The sequence below is a fragment of the Hemitrygon akajei genome, chromosome 3 (assembly GCF_048418815.1).
Source record: "Hemitrygon akajei chromosome 3, sHemAka1.3, whole genome shotgun sequence".
Classification (NCBI taxonomy): Eukaryota; Metazoa; Chordata; class Chondrichthyes; order Myliobatiformes; family Dasyatidae; genus Hemitrygon; species Hemitrygon akajei.
The window spans coordinates 33,649,562-33,676,488 of NC_133126.1; the positions used below are offsets into that span (position 1 = coordinate 33,649,562).

Below are 26,927 nucleotides of genomic sequence, written 5' to 3' on the forward strand. Positions count from 1 at the left end.
GAGACACTTTTATAGGAAAAGAGGCACTTGTAGGAACAGAGACACTTGTAGAAACAGTGACACTTGTAGGAACAGAGGCACATGTAGGGACAGAGACGCTTGTAGGAACAGAGACGCTTGTTGTAATAGAGACCCTTGTATGAAGAGAGATACTTGTAGGAACAGAAACACTTGTAGTATCAGAGACCCTTGTGGGAACAGAGGCACTTGTGGGAACAGAGACACTTGTAGGAACAGAGACTGTTGAAGGAACAGAGAGAATTGTGGGAACAGAGACACTTGTAGGAACGGAGACACTTGTAGGAACAGACACTTTTATAGGAACAGAGACCCTTTTCGGAACAGCGACACTTGCAGGAACAGAGACACATGTAGGAACAGAGACACTTGTAGGAACAGAGGCACTTGTAGGAACAGAGACACTTGTAGGAACAGGTGTACTTGTAGGAACAGGGGTACTTGTATGAACAGAGACACTTGTTGTAATAGAGACCCTTTTAGGAACAGAGGTACTTGTAGGAACAGAGGTACTTGTAGGAACAAAGACACTTTTAGGAACAGAGGTAGTTGTCGGAACAGAGGTTGTTGTCGGAACAGAGGTAGTTGAAGGAACAGAGTCACTTGTAGGAACAGAGACACATGTCGGAACAGAGACACTTGTAGGAACAGAGGTACTTGTTGTAATAGAGACTCTTGTAGGAACAGAGGTACTTGTAGGAACAGAGACACTTGTAGGAACGGAGACACTTGTAGGAACGGAGACACTTGTAGGAACAGAGACACTTGTAGGAACAGAGGTAGTTGTAGGAACAGAGACGCTTGTAGGAACAGAGACACTTGTAGGAACAGAGGCACTTGTAGGAACATAGACGCTTGTAGGAAAAGAGGAACTTGTAGGAACAGAGACACTGGTAGGAACAGGGACACTTGTAGGAACCGAGACCCTTGTAGGAACAGAGGTATTTTTGGAACAGAGGTACTTGTAGGAACAGAGGCACTTGTAGGAACAGAGACACTTGTAGGAAGAGAGGTACTTGTAGGAACGGAGACACTTGTAGGAACAGAGGCACTTGTAGGAACAGAGACTCTTGTAGGAACAGAGGCACTTGTGGGAACAAAGAGACTTGTAGGAACAGAGGCACTTATAGGAACAGAGACGCTTGTAGGAACAGAGGTACTTATAGGAACAGAGACACTTGTCGGAACAGAGACACTGGTAGGAACAGAGAAACTTGTAGGAACAGAGACACTTGTAGTAATAGAGACCCTTGTAAGAACAGAGACACTTGTAGGAACAGAGACCCTTGTAGGAACAGAGGCACTTGTAGGAACAGAGGCTCTTGTAGCAACAGAAACACTTGTAGGAACAGCGACACTTGTAGGAACAGAGACACTTGTAGGAACAGAGACACTTGTAGGAACAGCGACACTTGTAGGAACGGAGACACTTGTAGGAACAGAGACTTTTATAGGAACAGCGACACTTGTAGGAACGGAGACAATTGTAGGAACGGAGACACTTGTAGGAACAGACACTTTTATAGGAAAAGAGCCACTTGTAGGAACAGAGGCACTTGTAGGAACAGAGACACTTGTAGGAACAGGGGTACTTGTAGGAACAGGGGTACTTGTATGAACAGAGACACTTGTTGTAATAGAGACCCTTTTAGGAACAGAGGTACTTGTAGGAACAGAGGTACTTGTAGGAACAAAGACACTTTTAGGAACAGAGGTATTTGTCGGAACAGAGGTCGTTGTCGGAACAGAGGTAGTTGTAGGAACAGAGTCACTTGTAGGAACAGAGACACTTGTAGGAACAGAGATACTTGTAGGAACAGAGGTACTTATAGGAACAGAGACGCTTGTAGGAACAAAGGTACTTGTTGTCATAGAGACTCTTGTAGGAACAGAGGTACTTGTAGGAACAGAGACACTTGTAGGAACGGAGACACTTGTAGGAACGGAGACACTTGTAGGAACAGAGGTAGTTGTAGGAACAGAGACGCTTGTAGGAACAGAGACACTTGTAGGAACAGAGGCACTTGTAGGAACATAGACGCTTGTAGGAAAAGAGGAACTTGTAGGAACAGAGACACTGGTAGGAACAGGGACACTTGTAGGAACCGAGACCCTTGTAGGAACAGAGGTATTTTTGGAACAGAGGTACTTGTAGGAACAGAGGCACTTGTAGGAACAGAGACACTTGTAGGAAGAGAGGTACTTGTAGGAACGGAGACACTTGTAGGATCAGAGGCACTTGTAGGAACAGAGACTCTTGTAGGAACAGATGCACTTGTGGGAACAGAGATGCTTGTAGGAACAGAGGTACTTATAGGAACAGAGACACTTGTCGGAACAGAGACACTGGTAGGAACAGAGAAACTTGTAGGAACAGAGACACTTGTAGTAATAGAGACCCTTGTAAGAACAGAGACACTTGTAGGAACAGAGACCCTTGTAGGAACAGAGGCACTTGTAGGAACAGCGACACTTGTAGGAACGGTGTCACTTGTAGGAACAGAGACTTTTATAGGAACAGCGACACTTGTAGGAACGGAGACAATTGTAGGAACGGAGACACTTGTAGGAACAGACACTTTTATAGGAAAAGAGGCACTTGTAGGAACGGAGACACTTGTAGAAACAGTGACACTTGTAGGAACAGAGGCACATGTAGGGACAGAGACGCTTGTAGGAACAGAGACGCTTGTTGTAATAGAGACCCTTGTATGAAGAGAGATACTTGTCGGAACAGAAACACTTGTAGTATCAGAGACCCTTGTGGGAACAGAGGCACTTGTGGGAACAGAGACACTTGTAGGAACAGAGACTGTTGAAGGAACAGAGAGAATGGTAGGAACAGAGGTACTTGTAGGAACAGAGGCACTTGTAGGAACAGAGACACTTGTAGGAAGAGAGGTACTTGTAGGAACGGAGACACTTGTAGGAACAGAGGCACTTGTAGGAACAGAGACTCTTGTAGGAACAGAGGCACTTGTGGGAACAAAGAGACTTGTAGGAACAGAGGCACTTATAGGAACAGAGACGCTTGTAGGAACAGAGGTACTTATAGGAACAGAGACACTTGTCGGAACAGAGACACTGGTAGGAACAGAGAAACTTGTAGGAACAGAGACACTTGTAGTAATAGAGACCCTTGTAAGAACAGAGACACTTGTAGGAACAGAGACCCTTGTAGCAACAGAAACACTTGTAGGAACAGCGACACTTGTAGGAACAGAGACACTTGTAGGAACAGAGACACTTGTAGGAACAGCGACACTTGTAGGAACGGAGACACTTGTAGGAACAGAGACTTTTATAGGAACAGCGACACTTGTAGGAACGGAGACAATTGTAGGAACGGAGACACTTGTAGGAACAGACACTTTTATAGGAAAAGAGGCACTTGTAGGAACAGAGGCACTTGTAGGAACAGAGACACTTGTAGGAACAGGGGTACTTGTAGGAACAGGGGTACTTGTATGAACAGAGACACTTGTTGTAATAGAGACCCTTTTAGGAACAGAGGTACTTGTAGGAACAGAGGTACTTGTAGGAACAAAGACACTTTTAGGAACAGAGGTATTTGTCGGAACAGAGGTCGTTGTCGGAACAGAGGTAGTTGTAGGAACAGAGTCACTTGTCGGAACAGAGACACTTGTAGGAACAGAGATACTTGTAGGAACAGAGGTACTTATAGGAACAGAGACGCTTGTAGGAACAAAGGTACTTGTTGTCATAGAGACTCTTGTAGGAACAGAGGTACTTGTAGGAACAGAGACACTTGTAGGAACGGAGACACTTGTAGGAACGGAGACACTTGTAGGAACAGAGACACTTGTAGGAACAGAGGTAGTTGTAGGAACAGAGACGCTTGTAGGAACAGAGACACTTGTAGGAACAGAGGCACTTGTAGGAACATAGACGCTTGTTGGAAAAGAGGAACTTGTAGGAACAGAGACACTGGTAGGAACAGGGACACTTGTAGGAACCGAGACCCTTGTAGGAACAGAGGTATTTTTGGAACAGAGGTACTTGTAGGAACAGAGGCACTTGTAGGAACAGAGACACTTGTAGGAAGAGAGGTACTTGTAGGAACGGAGACACTTGTAGGATCAGAGGCACTTGTAGGAACAGAGACTCTTGTAGGAACAGAGGCACTTGTGGGAACAAAGAGACTTGTAGGAACAGAGGCACTTATAGGAACAGAGACGCTTGTAGGAACAGAGGTACTTATAGGAACAGAGACACTTGTCGGAACAGAGACACTGGTAGGAACAGAGAAACTTGTAGGAACAGAGACACTTGTAGTAATAGAGACCCTTGTACGAACAGAGACACTTGTAGGAACAGAGACCCTTGTAGGAACAGAGGCACTTGTAGGAACAGAGGCTCTTGTAGCAACAGAAACACTTGTAGGAACAGCGACACTTGTAGGAACAGAGACACTTGTAGGAACAGAGACACTTGTAGGAACAGCGACACTTGTAGGAACGGAGACACTTGTAGGAACAGAGACTTTTATAGGAACAGCGACACTTGTAGGAACGGAGACAATTGTAGGAACGGAGACACTTGTAGGAAGAGACACTTTTATAGGAAAAGAGGCACTTGTAGGAACAGAGACACTTGTAGAAACAGTGACACTTGTAGGAACAGAGGCACATGTAGGGACAGAGACGCTTGTAGGAACAGAGACGCTTGTTGTAATAGAGACCCTTGTATGAAGAGAGATACTTGTAGGAACAGAAACACTTGTAGTATCAGAGACCCTTGTGGGAACAGAGGCACTTGTGGGAACAGAGACACTTGTAGGAACAGAGACTGTTGAAGGAACAGAGAGAATTGTGGGAACAGAGACACTTGTAGGAACGGAGACACTTGTAGGAACAGACACTTTTATAGGAACAGAGACCCTTTTCGGAACAGCGACACTTGCAGGAACAGAGACACATGTAGGAACAGAGACACTTGTAGGAACAGAGGCACTTGTAGGAACAGAGACACTTGTAGGAACAGGTGTACTTGTAGGAACAGGGGTACTTGTATGAACAGAGACACTTGTTGTAATAGAGACCCTTTTAGGAACAGAGGTACTTGTAGGAACAGAGGTACTTGTAGGAACAAAGACACTTTTAGGAACAGAGGTAGTTGTCGGAACAGAGGTTGTTGTCGGAACAGAGGTAGTTGAAGGAACAGAGTCACTTGTAGGAACAGAGACACATGTCGGAACAGAGACACTTGTAGGAACAGAGGTACTTGTTGTAATAGAGACTCTTGTAGGAACAGAGGTACTTGTAGGAACAGAGACACTTGTAGGAACGGAGACACTTGTAGGAACGGAGACACTTGTAGGAACAGAGACACTTGTAGGAACAGAGGTAGTTGTAGGAACAGAGACGCTTGTAGGAACAGAGACACTTGTAGGAACAGAGGCACTTGTAGGAACATAGACGCTTGTAGGAAAAGAGGAACTTGTAGGAACAGAGACACTGGTAGGAACAGGGACACTTGTAGGAACCGAGACCCTTGTAGGAACAGAGGTATTTTTGGAACAGAGGTACTTGTAGGAACAGAGGCACTTGTAGGAACAGAGACACTTGTAGGAAGAGAGGTACTTGTAGGAACGGAGACACTTGTAGGAACAGAGGCACTTGTAGGAACAGAGACTCTTGTAGGAACAGAGGCACTTGTGGGAACAAAGAGACTTGTAGGAACAGAGGCACTTATAGGAACAGAGACGCTTGTAGGAACAGAGGTACTTATAGGAACAGAGACACTTGTCGGAACAGAGACACTGGTAGGAACAGAGAAACTTGTAGGAACAGAGACACTTGTAGTAATAGAGACCCTTGTAAGAACAGAGACACTTGTAGGAACAGAGACCCTTGTAGGAACAGAGGCACTTGTAGGAACAGAGGCTCTTGTAGCAACAGAAACACTTGTAGGAACAGCGACACTTGTAGGAACAGAGACACTTGTAGGAACAGAGACACTTGTAGGAACAGCGACACTTGTAGGAACGGAGACACTTGTAGGAACAGAGACTTTTATAGGAACAGCGACACTTGTAGGAACGGAGACAATTGTAGGAACGGAGACACTTGTAGGAACAGACACTTTTATAGGAAAAGAGCCACTTGTAGGAACAGAGGCACTTGTAGGAACAGAGACACTTGTAGGAACAGGGGTACTTGTAGGAACAGGGGTACTTGTATGAACAGAGACACTTGTTGTAATAGAGACCCTTTTAGGAACAGAGGTACTTGTAGGAACAGAGGTACTTGTAGGAACAAAGACACTTTTAGGAACAGAGGTATTTGTCGGAACAGAGGTCGTTGTCGGAACAGAGGTAGTTGTAGGAACAGAGTCACTTGTAGGAACAGAGACACTTGTAGGAACAGAGATACTTGTAGGAACAGAGGTACTTATAGGAACAGAGACGCTTGTAGGAACAAAGGTACTTGTTGTCATAGAGACTCTTGTAGGAACAGAGGTACTTGTAGGAACAGAGACACTTGTAGGAACGGAGACACTTGTAGGAACGGAGACACTTGTAGGAACAGAGGTAGTTGTAGGAACAGAGACGCTTGTAGGAACAGAGACACTTGTAGGAACAGAGGCACTTGTAGGAACATAGACGCTTGTAGGAAAAGAGGAACTTGTAGGAACAGAGACACTGGTAGGAACAGGGACACTTGTAGGAACCGAGACCCTTGTAGGAACAGAGGTATTTTTGGAACAGAGGTACTTGTAGGAACAGAGGCACTTGTAGGAACAGAGACACTTGTAGGAAGAGAGGTACTTGTAGGAACGGAGACACTTGTAGGATCAGAGGCACTTGTAGGAACAGAGACTCTTGTAGGAACAGATGCACTTGTGGGAACAGAGATGCTTGTAGGAACAGAGGTACTTATAGGAACAGAGACACTTGTCGGAACAGAGACACTGGTAGGAACAGAGAAACTTGTAGGAACAGAGACACTTGTAGTAATAGAGACCCTTGTAAGAACAGAGACACTTGTAGGAACAGAGACCCTTGTAGGAACAGAGGCACTTGTAGGAACAGCGACACTTGTAGGAACGGTGTCACTTGTAGGAACAGAGACTTTTATAGGAACAGCGACACTTGTAGGAACGGAGACAATTGTAGGAACGGAGACACTTGTAGGAACAGACACTTTTATAGGAAAAGAGGCACTTGTAGGAACGGAGACACTTGTAGAAACAGTGACACTTGTAGGAACAGAGGCACATGTAGGGACAGAGACGCTTGTAGGAACAGAGACGCTTGTTGTAATAGAGACCCTTGTATGAAGAGAGATACTTGTCGGAACAGAAACACTTGTAGTATCAGAGACCCTTGTGGGAACAGAGGCACTTGTGGGAACAGAGACACTTGTAGGAACAGAGACTGTTGAAGGAACAGAGAGAATGGTAGGAACAGAGGTACTTGTAGGAACAGAGGCACTTGTAGGAACAGAGACACTTGTAGGAAGAGAGGTACTTGTAGGAACGGAGACACTTGTAGGAACAGAGGCACTTGTAGGAACAGAGACTCTTGTAGGAACAGAGGCACTTGTGGGAACAAAGAGACTTGTAGGAACAGAGGCACTTATAGGAACAGAGACGCTTGTAGGAACAGAGGTACTTATAGGAACAGAGACACTTGTCGGAACAGAGACACTGGTAGGAACAGAGAAACTTGTAGGAACAGAGACACTTGTAGTAATAGAGACCCTTGTAAGAACAGAGACACTTGTAGGAACAGAGACCCTTGTAGCAACAGAAACACTTGTAGGAACAGCGACACTTGTAGGAACAGAGACACTTGTAGGAACAGAGACACTTGTAGGAACAGCGACACTTGTAGGAACGGAGACACTTGTAGGAACAGAGACTTTTATAGGAACAGCGACACTTGTAGGAACGGAGACAATTGTAGGAACGGAGACACTTGTAGGAACAGACACTTTTATAGGAAAAGAGGCACTTGTAGGAACAGAGGCACTTGTAGGAACAGAGACACTTGTAGGAACAGGGGTACTTGTAGGAACAGGGGTACTTGTATGAACAGAGACACTTGTTGTAATAGAGACCCTTTTAGGAACAGAGGTACTTGTAGGAACAGAGGTACTTGTAGGAACAAAGACACTTTTAGGAACAGAGGTATTTGTCGGAACAGAGGTCGTTGTCGGAACAGAGGTAGTTGTAGGAACAGAGTCACTTGTCGGAACAGAGACACTTGTAGGAACAGAGATACTTGTAGGAACAGAGGTACTTATAGGAACAGAGACGCTTGTAGGAACAAAGGTACTTGTTGTCATAGAGACTCTTGTAGGAACAGAGGTACTTGTAGGAACAGAGACACTTGTAGGAACGGAGACACTTGTAGGAACAGAGGCACTTGTGGGAACAAAGAGACTTGTAGGAACAGAGGCACTTATAGGAACAGAGACGCTTGTAGGAACAGAGGTACTTATAGGAACAGAGACACTTGTCGGAACAGAGACACTGGTAGGAACAGAGAAACTTGTAGGAACAGAGACACTTGTAGTAATAGAGACCCTTGTAAGAACAGAGACACTTGTAGGAACAGAGACCCTTGTAGGAACAGAGGCACTTGTAGGAACAGAGGCTCTTGTAGCAACAGAAACACTTGTAGGAACAGCGACACTTGTAGGAACAGAGACACTTGTAGGTACAGAGACACTTGTAGGAACAGCGACACTTGTAGGAACGGAGACACTTGTAGGAACAGAGACTTTTATAGCAACAGCGACACTTGTAGGAACGGAGACAATTGTAGGAACGGAGACACTTGTAGGAACAGACACTTTTATAGGAAAAGAGCCACTTGTAGGAACAGAGGCACTTGTAGGAACAGAGACACTTGTAGGAACAGGGGTACTTGTAGGAACAGGGGTACTTGTATGAACAGAGACACTTGTTGTAATAGAGACCCTTTTAGGAACAGAGGTACTTGTAGGAACAGAGGTACTTGTAGGAACAAAGACACTTTTAGGAACAGAGGTATTTGTCGGAACAGAGGTCGTTGTCGGAACAGAGGTAGTTGTAGGAACACAGTCACTTGTAGGAACAGAGACACTTGTAGGAACAGAGATACTTGTAGGAACAGAGTTACTTATAGGAACAGAGACGCTTGTAGGAACAAAGGTACTTGTTGTCATAGAGACTCTTGTAGGAACAGAGGTACTTGTAGGAACAGAGACACTTGTAGGAACGGAGACACTTGTAGGAACGGAGACACTTGTAGGAACAGAGACACTTGTAGGAACAGAGGTACTTGTAGGAACAGAGACACTTGTAGGAACGGAGACACTTGTAGGAACGGAGACACTTGTAGGAACAGAGACACTTGTAGGAACAGAGGTAGTTGTAGGAACAGAGACGCTTGTAGGAACAGAGACACTTGTAGGAACAGAGGCACTTGTAGGAACATAGACGCTTGTAGGAAAAGAGGAACTTGTAGGAACAGAGACACTGGTAGGAACAGGGACACTTGTAGGAACCGAGACCCTTGTAGGAACAGAGGTATTTTTGGAACAGAGGTACTTGTAGGAACAGAGGCACTTGTAGGAACAGAGACACTTGTAGGAAGAGAGGTACTTGTAGGAACGGAGACACTTGTAGGATCAGAGGCACTTGTAGGAACAGAGACTCTTGTAGGAACAGAGGCACTTGTGGGAACAAAGAGACTTGTAGGAACAGAGGCACTTATAGGAACAGAGACGCTTGTAGGAACAGAGGTACTTATAGGAACAGAGACACTTGTCGGAACAGAGACACTGGTAGGAACAGAGAAACTTGTAGGAACAGAGACACTTGTAGTAATAGAGACCCTTGTAAGAACAGAGACACTTGTAGGAACAGAGACCCTTGTAGGAACAGAGGCACTTGTAGGAACAGAGGCTCTTGTAGCAACAGAAACACTTGTAGGAACAGCGACACTTGTAGGAACAGAGACACTTGTAGGAACAGAGACACTTGTAGGAACAGCGACACTTGTAGGAACGGAGACACTTGTAGGAACAGAGACTTTTATAGGAACAGCGACACTTGTAGGAACGGAGACAATTGTAGGAACGGAGTCACTTGTAGGAAGAGACACTTTTATAGGAAAAGAGGCACTTGTAGGAACAGAGACACTTGTAGAAACAGTGACACTTGTAGGAACAGAGGCACATGTAGGGACAGAGACGCTTGTAGGAACAGAGACGCTTGTTGTAATAGAGACCCTTGTATGAAGAGAGATACTTGTAGGAACAGAAACACTTGTAGTATCAGAGACCCTTGTGGGAACAGAGGCACTTGTGGGAACAGAGACACTTGTAGGAACAGAGACTGTTGAAGGAACAGAGAGAATTGTAGGAACAGAGACACTTGTAGGAACGGAGACACTTGTAGGAACAGACACTTTTATAGGAACAGAGACCCTTTTCGGAACAGCGACACTTGCAGGAACAGAGACACATGTAGGAACAGAGACACTTGTAGGAACAGAGGCACTTGTAGGAACAGAGACACTTGTAGGAACAGGTGTACTTGTAGGAACAGGGGTACTTGTATGAACAGAGACACTTGTTGTAATAGAGACCCTTTTAGGAACAGAGGTACTTGTAGGAACAGAGGTACTTGTAGGAACAAAGACACTTTTAGGAACAGAGGTAGTTGTCGGAACAGAGGTTGTTGTCGGAACAGAGGTAGTTGTAGGAACAGAGTCACTTGTAGGAACAGAGACACTTGTCGGAACAGAGACACTTGTAGGAACAGAGGTACTTGTTGTAATAGAGACTCTTGTAGGAACAGAGGTACTTGTAGGAACAGAGACACTTGTAGGAACGGAGACACTTGTAGGAACGGAGACACTTGTAGGAACAGAGACACTTGTAGGAACAGAGGTAGTTGTAGGAACAGAGACGCTTGTAGGAACAGAGACACTTGTAGGAACAGAGGCACTTGTAGGAACATAGACGCTTGTAGGAAAAGAGGAACTTGTAGGAACAGAGACACTGGTAGGAACAGGGACACTTGTAGGAACCGAGACCCTTGTAGGAACAGAGGTATTTTTGGAACAGAGGTACTTGTAGGAACAGAGGCACTTGTAGGAACAGAGACACTTGTAGGAAGAGAGGTACTTGTAGGAACGGAGACACTTGTAGGAACAGAGGCACTTGTAGGAACAGAGACTCTTGTAGGAACAGAGGCACTTGTGGGAACAAAGAGACTTGTAGGAACAGAGGCACTTATAGGAACAGAGACGCTTGTAGGAACAGAGGTACTTATAGGAACAGAGACACTTGTCGGAACAGAGACACTGGTAGGAACAGAGAAACTTGTAGGAACAGAGACACTTGTAGTAATAGAGACCCTTGTAAGAACAGAGACACTTGTAGGAACAGAGACCCTTGTAGGAACAGAGTCACTTGTAGGAACAGAGGCTCTTGTAGCAACAGAAACACTTGTAGGAACAGCGACACTTGTAGGAACAGAGACACTTGTAGGAACAGAGACACTTGTAGGAACAGCGACACTTGTAGGAACGGAGACACTTGTAGGAACAGAGACTTTTATAGGAACAGCGACACTTGTAGGAACGGAGACAATTGTAGGAACGGAGACACTTGTAGGAACAGACACTTTTATAGGAAAAGAGGCACTTGTAGGAACAGAGGCACTTGTAGGAACAGAGACACTTGTAGGAACAGGGGTACTTGTAGGAACAGGGGTACTTGTATGAACAGAGACCCTTGTTGTAATAGAGACCCTTTTAGGAACAGAGGTACTTGTAGGAACAGAGGTACTTGTAGGAACAAAGACACTTTTAGGAACAGAGGTATTTGTCGGAACAGAGGTCGTTGTCGGAACAGAGGTAGTTGTAGGAACAGAGTCACTTGTAGGAACAGAGACACTTGTAGGAACAGAGATACTTGTAGGAACAGAGGTACTTATAGGAACAGAGACGCTTGTAGGAACAAAGGTACTTGTTGTCATAGAGACTCTTGTAGGAACAGAGGTACTTGTAGGAACAGAGACACTTGTAGGAACGGAGACACTTGTAGGAACGGAGACACTTGTAGGAACAGAGGTAGTTGTAGGAACAGAGACGCTTGTAGGAACAGAGACACTTGTAGGAACAGAGGCACTTGTAGGAACATAGACGCTTGTAGGAAAAGAGGAACTTGTAGGAACAGAGACACTGGTAGGAACAGGGACACTTGTAGGAACCGAGACCCTTGTAGGAACAGAGGTATTTTTGGAACAGAGGTACTTGTAGGAACAGAGGCACTTGTAGGAACAGAGACACTTGTTGGAAGAGAGGTACTTGTAGGAACGGAGACACTTGTAGGATCAGAGGCACTTGTAGGAACAGAGACTCTTGTAGGAACAGATGCACTTGTGGGAACAGAGGCACTTGTGGGAACAGAGACACTTGTAGGAACAGAGACTGTTGAAGGAACAGAGAGAATGGTAGGAACAGAGGTACTTGTAGGAACAGAGGCACTTGTAGGAACAGAGACACTTGTAGGAAGAGAGGTACTTGTAGGAACGGAGACACTTGTAGGAACAGAGGCACTTGTAGGAACAGAGACTCTTGTAGGAACAGAGGCACTTGTGGGAACAAAGAGACTTGTAGGAACAGAGGCACTTATAGGAACAGAGACGCTTGTAGGAACAGAGGTACTTATAGGAACAGAGACACTTGTCGGAACAGAGACACTGGTAGGAACAGAGAAACTTGTAGGAACAGAGACACTTGTAGTAATAGAGACCCTTGTAAGAACAGAGACACTTGTAGGAACAGAGACCCTTGTAGGAACAGAGGCACTTGTAGGAACAGAGGCTCTTGTAGCAACAGAAACACTTGTAGGAACAGCGACACTTGTAGGAACAGAGACACTTGTAGGAACAGAGACACTTGTAGGAACAGCGACACTTGTAGGAACGGAGACACTTGTAGGAACAGAGACTTTTATAGGAACAGCGACACTTGTAGGAACGGAGACAATTGTAGGAACGGAGACACTTGTAGGAACAGACACTTTTATAGGAAAAGAGGCACTTGTAGGAACAGAGGCACTTGTAGGAACAGAGACACTTGTAGGAACAGGGGTACTTGTAGGAACAGGGGTACTTGTATGAACAGAGACACTTGTTGTAATAGAGACCCTTTTAGGAACAGAGGTACTTGTAGGAACAGAGGTACTTGTAGGAACAAAGACACTTTTAGGAACAGAGGTATTTGTCGGAACAGAGGTCGTTGTCGGAACAGAGGTAGTTGTAGGAACAGAGTCACTTGTCGGAACAGAGACACTTGTAGGAACAGAGATACTTGTAGGAACAGAGGTACTTATAGGAACAGAGACGCTTGTAGGAACAAAGGTACTTGTTGTCATAGAGACTCTTGTAGGAACAGAGGTACTTGTAGGAACAGAGACACTTGTAGGAACGGAGACACTTGTAGGAACAGAGGCACTTGTGGGAACAAAGAGACTTGTAGGAACAGAGGCACTTATAGGAACAGAGACGCTTGTAGGAACAGAGGTACTTATAGGAACAGAGACACTTGTCGGAACAGAGACACTGGTAGGAACAGAGAAACTTGTAGGAACGGAGACACTTGTAGTAATAGAGACCCTTGTAAGAACAGAGACACTTGTAGGAACAGAGACCCTTGTAGGAACAGAGGCACTTGTAGGAACAGAGGCTCTTGTAGCAACAGAAACACTTGTAGGAACAGCGACACTTGTAGGAACAGAGACACTTGTAGGAACAGAGACACTTGTAGGAACAGCGACACTTGTAGGAACGGAGACACTTGTAGGAACAGAGACTTTTATAGGAACAGCGACACTTGTAGGAACGGAGACAATTGTAGGAACGGAGACACTTGTAGGAAGAGACACTTTTATAGGAAAAGAGGCACTTGTAGGAACAGAGACACTTGTAGAAACAGTGACACTTGTAGGAACAGAGGCACATGTAGGGACAGAGACGCTTGTAGGAACAGAGACGCTTGTTGTAATAGAGACCCTTGTATGAAGAGAGATACTTGTAGGAACAGAAACACTTGTAGTATCAGAGACCCTTGTGGGAACAGAGGCACTTGTGGGAACAGAGACACTTGTAGGAACAGAGACTGTTGAAGGAACAGAGAGAATTGTAAGAACAGAGACACTTGTAGGAACGGAGACACTTGTAGGAACAGACACTTTTATAGGAACAGAGACCCTTTTCGGAACAGCGACACTTGCAGGAACAGAGACACATGTAGGAACAGAGACACTTGTAGGAACAGAGGCACTTGTAGGAACAGAGACACTTGTAGGAACAGGTGTACTTGTAGGAACAGGGGTACTTGTATGAACAGAGACACTTGTTGTAATAGAGACCCTTTTAGGAACAGAGGTACTTGTAGGAACAGAGGTACTTGTAGGAACAAAGACACTTTTAGGAACAGAGGTAGTTGTCGGAACAGAGGTTGTTGTCGGAACAGAGGTAGTTGTAGGAACAGAGTCACTTGTAGGAACAGAGACACTTGTCGGAACAGAGACACTTGTAGGAACAGAGGTACTTGTTGTAATAGAGACTCTTGTAGGAACAGAGGTACTTGTAGGAACAGAGACACTTGTAGGAACGGAGACACTTGTAGGAACGGAGACACTTGTAGGAACAGAGACACTTGTAGGAACAGAGGTAGTTGTAGGAACAGAGACGCTTGTAGGAACAGAGACACTTGTAGGAACAGAGGCACTTGTAGGAACATAGACGCTTGTAGGAAAAGAGGAATTTGTAGGAACAGAGACACTGGTAGGAACAGGGACACTTGTAGGAACCGAGACCCTTGTAGGAACAGAGGTATTTTTGGAACAGAGGTACTTGTAGGAACAGAGGCACTTGTAGGAACAGAGACACTTGTAGGAAGAGAGGTACTTGTAGGAACGGAGACACTTGTAGGAACAGAGGCACTTGTAGGAACAGAGACTCTTGTAGGAACAGAGGCACTTGTGGGAACAAAGAGACTTGTAGGAACAGAGGCACTTATAGGAACAGAGACGCTTGTAGGAACAGAGGTACTTATAGGAACAGAGACACTTGTCGGAACAGAGACACTGGTAGGAACAGAGAAACTTGTAGGAACAGAGACACTTGTAGTAATAGAGACCCTTGTAAGAACAGAGACACTTGTAGGAACAGAGACCCTTGTAGGAACAGAGGCACTTGTAGGAACAGAGACTCTTGTAGCAACAGAAACACTTGTAGGAACAGCGACACTTGTAGGAACAGAGACACTTGTAGGTACAGAGACACTTGTAGGAACAGCGACACTTGTAGGAACGGAGACACTTGTAGGAACAGAGACTTTTATAGGAACAGCGACACTTGTAGGAACGGAGACAATTGTAGGAACGGAGACACTTGTAGGAACAGACACTTTTATAGGAAAAGAGCCACTTGTAGGAACAGAGGCACTTGTAGGAACAGAGACACTTGTAGGAACAGGGGTACTTGTAGGAACAGGGTACTTGTATGAACAGAGACACTTGTTGTAATAGAGACCCTTTTAGGAACAGAGGTACTTGTAGGAACAGAGGTACTTGTAGGAACAAAGACACTTTTAGGAACAGAGGTATTTGTCGGAACAGAGGTCGTTGTCGGAACAGAGGTAGTTGTAGGAACACAGTCACTTGTAGGAACAGAGACACTTGTAGGAACAGAGATACTTGTAGGAACAGAGTTACTTATAGGAACAGAGACGCTTGTAGGAACAAAGGTACTTGTTGTCATAGAGACTCTTGTAGGAACAGAGGTACTTGTAGGAACAGAGACACTTGTAGGAACGGAGACACTTGTAGGAACGGAGACACTTGTAGGAACAGAGACACTTGTAGGAACAGAGGTAGTTGTAGGAACAGAGACGCTTGTAGGAACAGAGACACTTGTAGGAACAGAGGCACTTGTAGGAACATAGACGCTTGTAGGAAAAGAGGAACTTGTAGGAACAGAGACACTGGTAGGAACAGGGACACTTGTAGGAACCGAGACCCTTGTAGGAACAGAGGTATTTTTGGAACAGAGGTACTTGTAGGAACAGAGGCACTTGTAGGAACAGAGACACTTGTAGGAAGAGAGGTACTTGTAGGAACGGAGACACTTGTAGGATCAGAGGCACTTGTAGGAACAGAGACTCTTGTAGGAACAGAGGCACTTGTGGGAACAAAGAGACTTGTAGGAACAGAGGCACTTATAGGAACAGAGGCACTTATAGGAACAGAGACGCTTGTAGGAACAGAGGTACTTATAGGAACAGAGACACTTGTCGGAACAGAGACACTGGTAGGAACAGAGAAACTTGTAGGAACAGAGACACTTGTAGTAATAGAGACCCTTGTAAGAACAGAGACACTTGTAGGAACAGAGACCCTTGTAGGAACAGAGGCACTTGTAGGAACAGAGGCTCTTGTAGCAACAGAAACACTTGTAGGAACAGCGACACTTGTAGGAACAGAGACACTTGTAGGAACAGAGACACTTGTAGGAACAGCGACACTTGTAGGAACGGAGACACTTGTAGGAACAGAGACTTTTATAGGAACAGCGACACTTGTAGGAACGGAGACAATTGTAGGAACGGAGACACTTGTAGGAAGAGACACTTTTATAGGAAAAGAGGCACTTGTAGGAACAGAGACACTTGTAGAAACAGTGACACTTGTAGGAACAGAGGCACATGTAGGGACAGAGACGCTTGTAGGAACAGAGACGCTTGTTGTAATAGAGACCCTTGTATGAAGAGAGATACTTGTAGGAACAGAGACACTTGTAGTATCAGAGACCCTTGTGGGAACAGAGGCACTTGTGGGAACAGAGACACTTGTAGGAACAGAGACTGTTGAAGGAACAGAGAGAATTGTAGGAACAGAGACACTTGTAGGAATGGAGACACTTGTAGGAACAGACACTTTTATAGGAACAGAGACCCTTTTCGGAACAGCGACACTTGCAGGAACAGAGACACATGTAGGAACAGAGACACTTGTAGGAACAGAGGCACTTGTAGGAACAGAGACACTTGTAGGAACAGGTGTACTTGTAGGAACAGGGGTACTTGTATGAACAGAGACACTTGTTGTAATAGAGACCCTTTTAGGAACAGAGGTACTTGTAGGAACAGAGGTACTTGTAGGAACAAAGACACTTTTAGGAACAGAGGTAGTTGTCGGAACAGAGGTTGTTGTCGGAACAGAGGTAGTTGTAGGAACAGAGTCACTTGTAGGAACAGAGACACTTGTCGGAACAGAGACACTTGTAGGAACAGAGGTACTTGTTGTAATAGAGACTCTTGTAGGAACAGAGGTACTTGTAGGAACAGAGACACTTGTAGGAACGGAGACACTTGTAGGAACGGAGACACTTGTAGGAACAGAGACACTTGTAGGAACAGAGGTAGTTGTAGGAACAGAGACGCTTGTAGGAACAGAGACACTTGTAGGAACAGAGGCACTTGTAGGAGCATAGACGCTTGTAGGAAAAGAGGAACTTGTAGGAACAGAGACACTGGTAGGAACAGGGACACTTGTAGGAACCGAGACCCTTGTAGGAACAGAGGTATTTTTGGAACAGAGGTACTTGTAGGAACAGAGGCACTTGTAGGAACAGAGACACTTGTAGGAAGAGAGGTACTTGTAGGAACGGAGACACTTGTAGGAACAGAGGCACTTGTAGGAACAGAGACTCTTGTAGGAACAGAGGCACTTGTGGGAACAAAGAGACTTGTAGGAACAGAGGCACTTATAGGAACAGAGACGCTTGTAGGAACAGAGGTACTTATAGGAACAGAGACACTTGTCGGAACAGAGACACTGGTAGGAACAGAGAAACTTGTAGGAACAGAGACACTTGTAGTAATAGAGACCCTTGTAAGAACAGAGACACTTGTAGGAACAGAGACCCTTGTAGGAACAGAGGCACTTGTAGGAACAGAGGCTCTTGTAGCAACAGAAACACTTGTAGGAACAGCGACACTTGTAGGAACAGAGACACTTGTAGGAACAGAGACACTTGTAGGAACAGCGACACTTGTAGGAACGGAGACACTTGTAGGAACAGAGACTTTTATAGGAACAGCGACACTTGTAGGAACGGAGACAATTGTAGGAACGGAGACACTTGTAGGAACAGACACTTTTATAGGAAAAGAGGCACTTGTAGGAACAGAGGCACTTGTAGGAACAGAGACACTTGTAGGAACAGGGGTACTTGTAGGAACAGGGGTACTTGTATGAACAGAGACACTTGTTGTAATAGAGACCCTTTTAGGAACAGAGGTACTTGTAGGAACAGAGGTACTTGTAGGAACAAAGACACTTTTAGGAACAGAGGTATTTGTCGGAACAGAGGTCGTTGTCGGAACAGAGGTAGTTGTAGGAACTGAGTCACTTGTAGGAACAGAGACACTTGTAGGAACAGAGATACTTGTAGGAACAGAGGTACTTATAGGAACAGAGATGCTTGTAGGAACAAAGGTACTTGTTGTCATAGAGACTCTTGTAGGAACAGAGGTACTTGTAGGAACAGAGACACTTGTAGGAACGGAGACACTTGTAGGAACGGAGACACTTGTAGGAACAGAGGTAGTTGTAGGAACAGAGACGCTTGTAGGAACAGAGACACTTGTAGGAACAGAGGCACTTGTAGGAACATAGACGCTTGTAGGAAAAGAGGAACTTGTAGGAACAGAGACACTGGTAGGTACAGGGACACTTGTAGGAACCGAGACCCTTGTAGGAACAGAGGTATTTTTGGAACAGAGGTACTTGTAGGAACAGAGGCACTTGTAGGAACAGAGACACTTGTAGGAAGAGAGGTACTTGTAGGAACGGAGACACTTGTAGGATCAGAGGCACTTGTAGGAACAGAGACTCTTGTAGGAACAGAGGCACTTGTGGGAACAGAGATGCTTGTAGGAACAGAGGTACTTATAGGAACAGAGACACTTGTCGGAACAGAGACACTGGTAGGAACAGAGAAACTTGTAGGAACAGAGACACTTGTAGTAATGGAGACCCTTGTAAGAACAGAGACACTTGTAGGAACAGAGACCCTTGTAGGAACAGAGGCACTTGTAGGAACAGCGACACTTGTAGGAACGGTGTCACTTGTAGGAACAGAGACTTTTATAGGAACAGCGACACTTGTAGGAACGGAGACAATTGTAGGAACGGAGACACTTGTAGGAACAGACACTTTTATAGGAAAAGAGGCACTTGTAGGAACAGAGACACTTGTAGGAAAAGAGGAACTTGTAGGAACAGAGGCACTTGTAGGAACAGAGACTCTTGTAGGAACAGAGGCACTTGTGGGAACAAAGAGACTTGTAGGAACAGAGGCACTTATAGGAACAGAGACGCTTGTAGGAACAGAGGTACTTATAGGAACAGAGACACTTGTCGGAACAGAGACACTGGTAGGAACAGAGAAACTTGTAGGAACAGAGACACTTGTAGTAATAGAGACCCTTGTAAGAACAGAGACACTTGTAGGAACAGAGACCCTTGTAGGAACAGAGGCACTTGTAGGAACAGAGGCTCTTGTAGCAACAGAAACACTTGTAGGAACAGCGACACTTGTAGGAACAGAGACACTTGTAGATACAGAGACACTTGTAGGAACAGCGACACTTGTAGGAACGGAGACACTTGTAGGAACAGAGACTTTTATAGGAACAGCGACACTTGTAGGAACAGAGGCACTTGTAGGAACAGAGACACTTGTAGGAACAGGGGTACTTGTAGGAACAGGGGTACTTGTATGAACAGAGACACTTGTTGTAATAGAGACCCTTTTAGGAACAGAGGTACTTGTAGGAACAGAGGTACTTGTAGGAACAAAGACACTTTTAGGAACAGAGGTATTTGTCGGAACAGAGGTCGTTGTCGGAACAGAGGTAGTTGTAGGAACACAGTCACTTGTAGGAACAGAGACACTTGTAGGAACAGAGATACTTGTAGGAACAGAGTTACTTATAGGAACAGAGACGCTTGTAGGAACAAAGGTACTTGTTGTCATAGAGACTCTTGTAGGAACAGAGGTACTTGTAGGAACAGAGACACTTGTAGGAACGGAGACACTTGTAGGAACGGAGACACTTGTAGGAACAGAGACACTTGTAGGAACAGAGGTAGTTGTAGGAACAGAGACGCTTGTAGGAACAGAGACACTTGTAGGAACAGAGGCACTTGTAGGAACATAGACGCTTGTAGGAAAAGAGGAACTTGTAGGAACAGAGACACTGGTAGGAACAGGGACACTTGTAGGAACCGAGACCCTTGTAGGAACAGAGGTATTTTTGGAACAGAGGTACTTGTAGGAACAGAGGCACTTGTAGGAACAGAGACACTTGTAGGAAGAGAGGTACTTGTAGGAACGGAGACACTTGTAGGATCAGAGGCACTTGTAGGAACAGAGACTCTTGTAGGAACAGAGGCACTTGTGGGAACAAAGAGACTTGTAGGAACAGAGGCACTTATAGGAACAGAGGCACTTATAGGAACAGAGACGCTTGTAGGAACAGAGGTACTTATAGGAACAGAGACACTTGTCGGAACAGAGACACTGGTAGGAACAGAGAAACTTGTAGGAACAGAGACACTTGTAGTAATAGAGACCCTTGTAAGAACAGAGACACTTGTAGGAACAGAGACCCTTGTAGGAACAGAGGCGCTTGTAGGAACAGAGGCTCTTGTAGCAACAGAAACACTTGTAGGAACAGCGACACTTGTAGGAACAGAGACACTTGTAGGAACAGAGACACTTGTAGGAACAGCGACACTTGTAGGAACGGAGACACTTGTAGGAACAGAGACTTTTATAGGAACAGCGACACTTGTAGGAACGGAGACAATTGTAGGAACGGAGACACTTGTAGGAAGAGACACTTTTATAGGAAAAGAGGCACTTGTAGGAACAGAGACACTTGTAGAAACAGTGACACTTGTAGGAACAGAGGCACATGTAGGGACAGAGACGCTTGTAGGAACAGAGACGCTTGTTGTAATAGAGACCCTTGTATGAAGAGAGATACTTGTAGGAACAGAAACACTTGTAGTATCAGAGACCCTTGTGGGAACAGAGGCACTTGTGGGAACAGAGACACTTGTAGGAACAGAGACTGTTGAAGGAACAGAGAGAATTGTAGGAACAGAGACACTTGTAGGAACGGAGACACTTGTAGGAACAGACACTTTTATAGGAACAGAGACCCTTTTCGGAACAGCGACACTTGCAGGAACAGAGACACATGTAGGAACAGAGACACTTGTAGGAACAGAGGCACTTGTAGGAACAGAGACACTTGTAGGAACAGGTGTACTTGTAGGAACAGGGGTACTTGTATGAACAGAGACACTTGTTGTAATAGAGACCCTTTTAGGAACAGAGGTACTTGTAGGAACAGAGGTACTTGTAGGAACAAAGACACTTTTAGGAACAGAGGTAGTTGTCGGAACAGAGGTTGTTGTCGGAACAGAGGTAGTTGTAGGAACAGAGTCACTTGTAGGAACAGAGACACTTGTCGGAACAGAGACACTTGTAGGAACAGAGGTACTTGTTGTAATAGAGACTCTTGTAGGAACAGAGGTACTTGTAGGAACAGAGACACTTGTAGGAACGGAGACACTTGTAGGAACGGAGACACTTGTAGGAACAGAGACACTTGTAGGAACAGAGGTAGTTGTAGGAACAGAGACGCTTGTAGGAACAGAGACACTTGTAGGAACAGAGGCACTTGTAGGAGCATAGACGCTTGTAGGAAAAGAGGAACTTGTAGGAACAGAGACACTGGTAGGAACAGGGACACTTGTAGGAACCGAGACCCTTGTAGGAACAGAGGTATTTTTGGAACAGAGGTACTTGTAGGAACAGAGGCACTTGTAGGAACAGAGACACTTGTAGGAAGAGAGGTAATTGTAGGAACGGAGACACTTGTAGGAACAGAGGCACTTGTAGGAACAGAGACTCTTGTAGGAACAGAGGCACTTGTGGGAACAAAGAGACTTGTAGGAACAGAGGCACTTATAGGAACAGAGACGCTTGTAGGAACAGAGGTACTTATAGGAACAGAGACACTTGTCGGAACAGAGACACTGGTAGGAACAGAGAAACTTGTAGGAACAGAGACACTTGTAGTAATAGAGACCCTTGTAAGAACAGAGACACTTGTAGGAACAGAGACCCTTGTAGGAACAGAGGCACTTGTAGGAACAGAGGCTCTTGTAGCAACAGAAACACTTGTAGGAACAGCGACACTTGTAGGAACAGAGACACTTGTAGGAACAGAGACACTTGTAGGAACAGCGACACTTGTAGGAACGGAGACACTTGTAGGAACAGAGACTTTTATAGGAACAGCGACACTTGTAGGAACGGAGACAATTGTAGGAACGGAGACACTTGTAGGAACAGACACTTTTATAGGAAAAGAGGCACTTGTAGGAACAGAGGCACTTGTAGGAACCGAGACACTTGTAGGAACAGGGGTACTTGTAGGAACAGGGGTACTTGTATGAACAGAGACACTTGTTGTAATAGAGACCCTTTTAGGAACAGAGGTACTTGTAGGAACAGAGGTACTTGTAGGAACAAAGACACTTTTAGGAACAGAGGTATTTGTCGGAACAGAGGTCGTTGTCGGAACAGAGGTAGTTGTAGGAACAGAGTCACTTGTAGGAACAGAGACACTTGTAGGAACAGAGATACTTGTAGGAACAGAGGTACTTATAGGAACAGAGATGCTTGTAGGAACAAAGGTACTTGTTGTCATAGAGACTCTTGTAGGAACAGAGGTACTTGTAGGAACAGAGACACTTGTAGGAACGGAGACACTTGTAGGAACGGAGACACTTGTAGGAACAGAGGTAGTTGTAGGAACAGAGACGCTTGTAGGAACAGAGACACTTGTAGGAACAGAGGCACTTGTAGGAACATAGACGCTTGTAGGAAAAGAGGAACTTGTAGGAACAGAGACACTGGTAGGAACAGGGACACTTGTAGGAACCGAGACCCTTGTAGGAACAGAGGTATTTTTGGAACAGAGGTACTTGTAGGAACAGAGGCACTTGTAGGAACAGAGACACTTGTAGGAAGAGAGGTACTTGTAGGAACGGAGACACTTGTAGGATCAGAGGCACTTGTAGGAACAGAGACTCTTGTAGGAACAGAGGCACTTGTGGGAACAGAGATGCTTGTAGGAACAGAGGTACTTATAGGAACAGAGACACTTGTCGGAACAGAGACACTGGTAGGAACAGAGAAACTTGTAGGAACAGAGACACTTGTAGTAATGGAGACCCTTGTAAGAACAGAGACACTTGTAGGAACAGAGACCCTTGTAGGAACAGAGGCACTTGTAGGAACAGCGACACTTGTAGGAACGGTGTCACTTGTAGGAACAGAGACTTTTATAGGAACAGCGACACTTGTAGGAACGGAGACAATTGTAGGAACGGAGACACTTGTAGGAACAGACACTTTTATAGGAAAAGAGGCACTTGTAGGAACAGAGACACTTGTAGAAACAGTGACACTTGTAGGAACAGAGGCACATGTAGGGACAGAGACGCTTGTAGGAACAGAGACGCTTGTTGTAATAGAGACCCTTGTATGAAGAGAGATACTTGTCGGAACAGAAACACTTGTAGTATCAGAGACCCTTGTGGGAACAGAGGCACTTGTGGGAACAGAGACACTTGTAGGAACAGAGACTGTTGAAGGAACAGAGAGAATGGTAGGAACAGAGGTACTTGTAGGAACAGAGGCACTTGTAGGAACAGAGACACTGGTAGGAAGAGAGGTACTTGTAGGAACGGAGACACTTGTAGGATCAGAGGCACTTGTAGGAACAGAGACTCTTGTAGGAACAGAGGCACTTGTGGGAACAGAGATGCTTGTAGGAACAGAGGCACTTATAGGAACAGAGACGCTTGTAGGAACAGAGGTACTTATAGGAACAGAGACACTTGTCGGAACAGAGACACTGGTAGGAACAGAGAAACTTGTAGGAACAGAGACACTTGTAGTAATAGAGACCCTTGTAAGAACAGAGACACTTGTAGGAACAGAGACCCTTGTAGGAACAGAGGCACTTGTAGGAACAGAGGCTCTTGTAGCAACAGAAACACTTGTAGGAACAGCGACACTTGTAGGAACAGAGACACTTGTAGGAACAGAGACACTTGTAGGAACAGCGACACTTGTAGGAACGGAGACACTTGTAGGAACAGAGACTTTTATAGGAACAGCGACACTTGTAGGAACGGAGACAATTGTAGGAACGGAGACACTTGTAGGAACAGACACTTTTATAGGAAAAGAGGCACTTGTAGGAACAGAGGCACTTGTAGGAACAGAGACACTTGTAGGAACAGGGGTACTTGTAGGAACAGGGGTACTTGTATGAACAGAGACACTTGTTGTAATAGAGACCCTTTTAGGAACAGAGGTACTTGTAGGAACAGAGGTACTTGTAGGAACAAAGACACTTTTAGGAACAGATGTATTTGTCGGAACAGAGGTCGTTGTCGGAACAGAGGTAGTTGTAGGAACAGAGTCACTTGTCGGAACAGAGACACTTGTAGGAACAGAGATACTTGTAGGAACAGAGGTACTTATAGGAACAGAGACGCTTGTAGGAACAAAGGTACTTGTTGTCATAGAGACTCTTGTAGGAACAGAGGTACTTGTAGGAACAGAGACACTTGTAGGAACGGAGACACTTGTAGGAACAGAGGTAGTTGTAGGAACAGAGACGCTTGTAGGAACAGAGACACTTGTAGGAACAGAGGCACTTGTAGGAACATAGACGCTTGTAGGAAAAGAGGAACTTGTAGGAACAGAGACACTGGTAGGAACAGGGACACTTGTAGGAACCGAGACCCTTGTAGGAACAGAGGTATTTTTGGAACAGAGGTACTTGTAGGAACAGAGGCACTTGTAGGAACATAGACACTTGTAGGAAGAGAGGTACTTGTAGGAACGGAGACACTTGTAGGATCAGAGGCACTTGTAGGAACAGAGACTCTTGTAGGAACAGAGGCACTTGTGGGAACAGAGATGCTTGTAGGAACAGAGGTACTTATAGGAACAGAGACACTTGTCGGAACAGAGACACTGGTAGGAACAGAGAAACTTGTAGGAACAGAGACACTTGTAGTAATAGAGACCCTTGTAAGAACAGAGACACTTGTAGGAACAGAGACCCTTGTAGGAACAGAGGCACTTGTAGGAACAGCGACACTTGTAGGAACGGTGTCACTTGTAGGAACAGAGACTTTTATAGGAACAGCGACACTTGTAGGAACGGAGACACTTGTAGGAACAGACACTTTTGTAGTAAAAGAGGCACTTGTAGGAACAGAGACACTTGTAGAAACAGTGACACTTGTAGGAACAGAGGCACATGTAGGGACAGAGACGCTTGTAGGAACAGAGACGCTTGTTGTAATAGAGACCCTTGTATGAAGAGAGATACTTGTCGGAACAGAAACACTTGTAGTATCAGAGACCCTTGTGGGAACAGAGGCACTTGTGGGAACAGAGACACTTGTAGGAACAGAGACTGTTGAAGGAACAGAGAGAATGGTAGGAACAGAGACACTTGTAGGAACGGAGACACTTGTAGGAACAGACACTTTTATTGGAACAGAGACCCTTTTCGGAACAGCGACATTTGCAGGAACAGAGACACATGTAGGAACAGAGACACTTGTATGAACAGAGGCCCTTGTGCGAACAGACACTTGTAGGAACATAGGTATTTGTAGGAACAGAGACACTTATAGGAACAGAGACCCTTGTAGGAACAGAGACACTTGTAGGAACAGAGGCAGTTATAGGAACAGAGGTACTTATAGGAACAGAGACGCTTGTAGGAACAGAGGTAGTTGTCGGAGCAGAGGTAGTTGTAGGAACAGAGACACTTGTAGGAACAGTGACACTTGTAGGAACACAGGTACTTATAGGAACAGAGACGCTTGTAGGAACAGCGACACTTGTAGGAACAGAGACACTTGTAGGAACGGAGACACTTGTAGGAACAGAGACTTTTATAGGAACAGAGACACTTGTAGGAACAGAGACTTTTATAGGAACAGAGTCATTTATAGGAACAGAGTCATTTATAGGAACAGAGACATTTGTAGGAACAGAGGCACTTGTAGGAACAGAGACTCTTGTAGGAACCGAGACACTTGTAGGAAAAAGGCAGTTGTAGGAACAGAGACACTTGTGGGAACAGTGACTCTTGTGGGAACAGAGGCACTTGTGGGAACAGAGACACTTGTAGGAACAGAGGCACTTGTAGGAACAGAGTCTCTTGTAGGAACAGAGGCACTTGTAGGAACAGAGTCTCTTGTAGGAACAGAGGCACTTGTGGGAACAGAGACTCTTGTAGGAACAGAGGCACTTGTAGGAACAGAGGCACTTGTAGGAACAGAGTCTCTTGTAGGAACAGAGGCACTTGTAGGAACAGAGTCTCTTGTAGGAACAGAGGCACTTGTGGGAACAGAGACTCTTGTAGGAACAGAGGCACTTGTGGGAACAGAGACTCTTGTAGGAACAGAGGCACTTGTAGGAACGGAGACACTTGTAGGAACGGAGACACTTGTGGGAACAGAGACACTTGTAGGAACAGAGGCACTTGTAGGAACAGAGTCCCTTGTAGGAACAGAGGCACTTGTGGGAACAGAGAGACTTGTAGGAACAGAGGCACTTGTGGGAACAGTGAGACTTGTAGGAACAGAGGCACTTGTGGGAACAGAGAGACTTGTAGGAACAGAGTCTCTTGCAGGAACAGACACGGTTGTAGGAACAGAGACTCTGGTAGGAACAGAGAAACTTGTAGGAAC

At 45.3% G+C, this 26,927-nt stretch overlaps 1 protein-coding gene across 2 annotated transcripts in view; it reads left to right on the forward strand.

The window, feature by feature from the left end:
* The window catches only part of kcnh5b (potassium voltage-gated channel, subfamily H (eag-related), member 5b), a 668,271-nt gene that overhangs the window by 427,215 nt on the left and 214,129 nt on the right, over positions 1-26,927 (forward strand). The gene's annotated exons all lie outside the window — the stretch shown is intronic.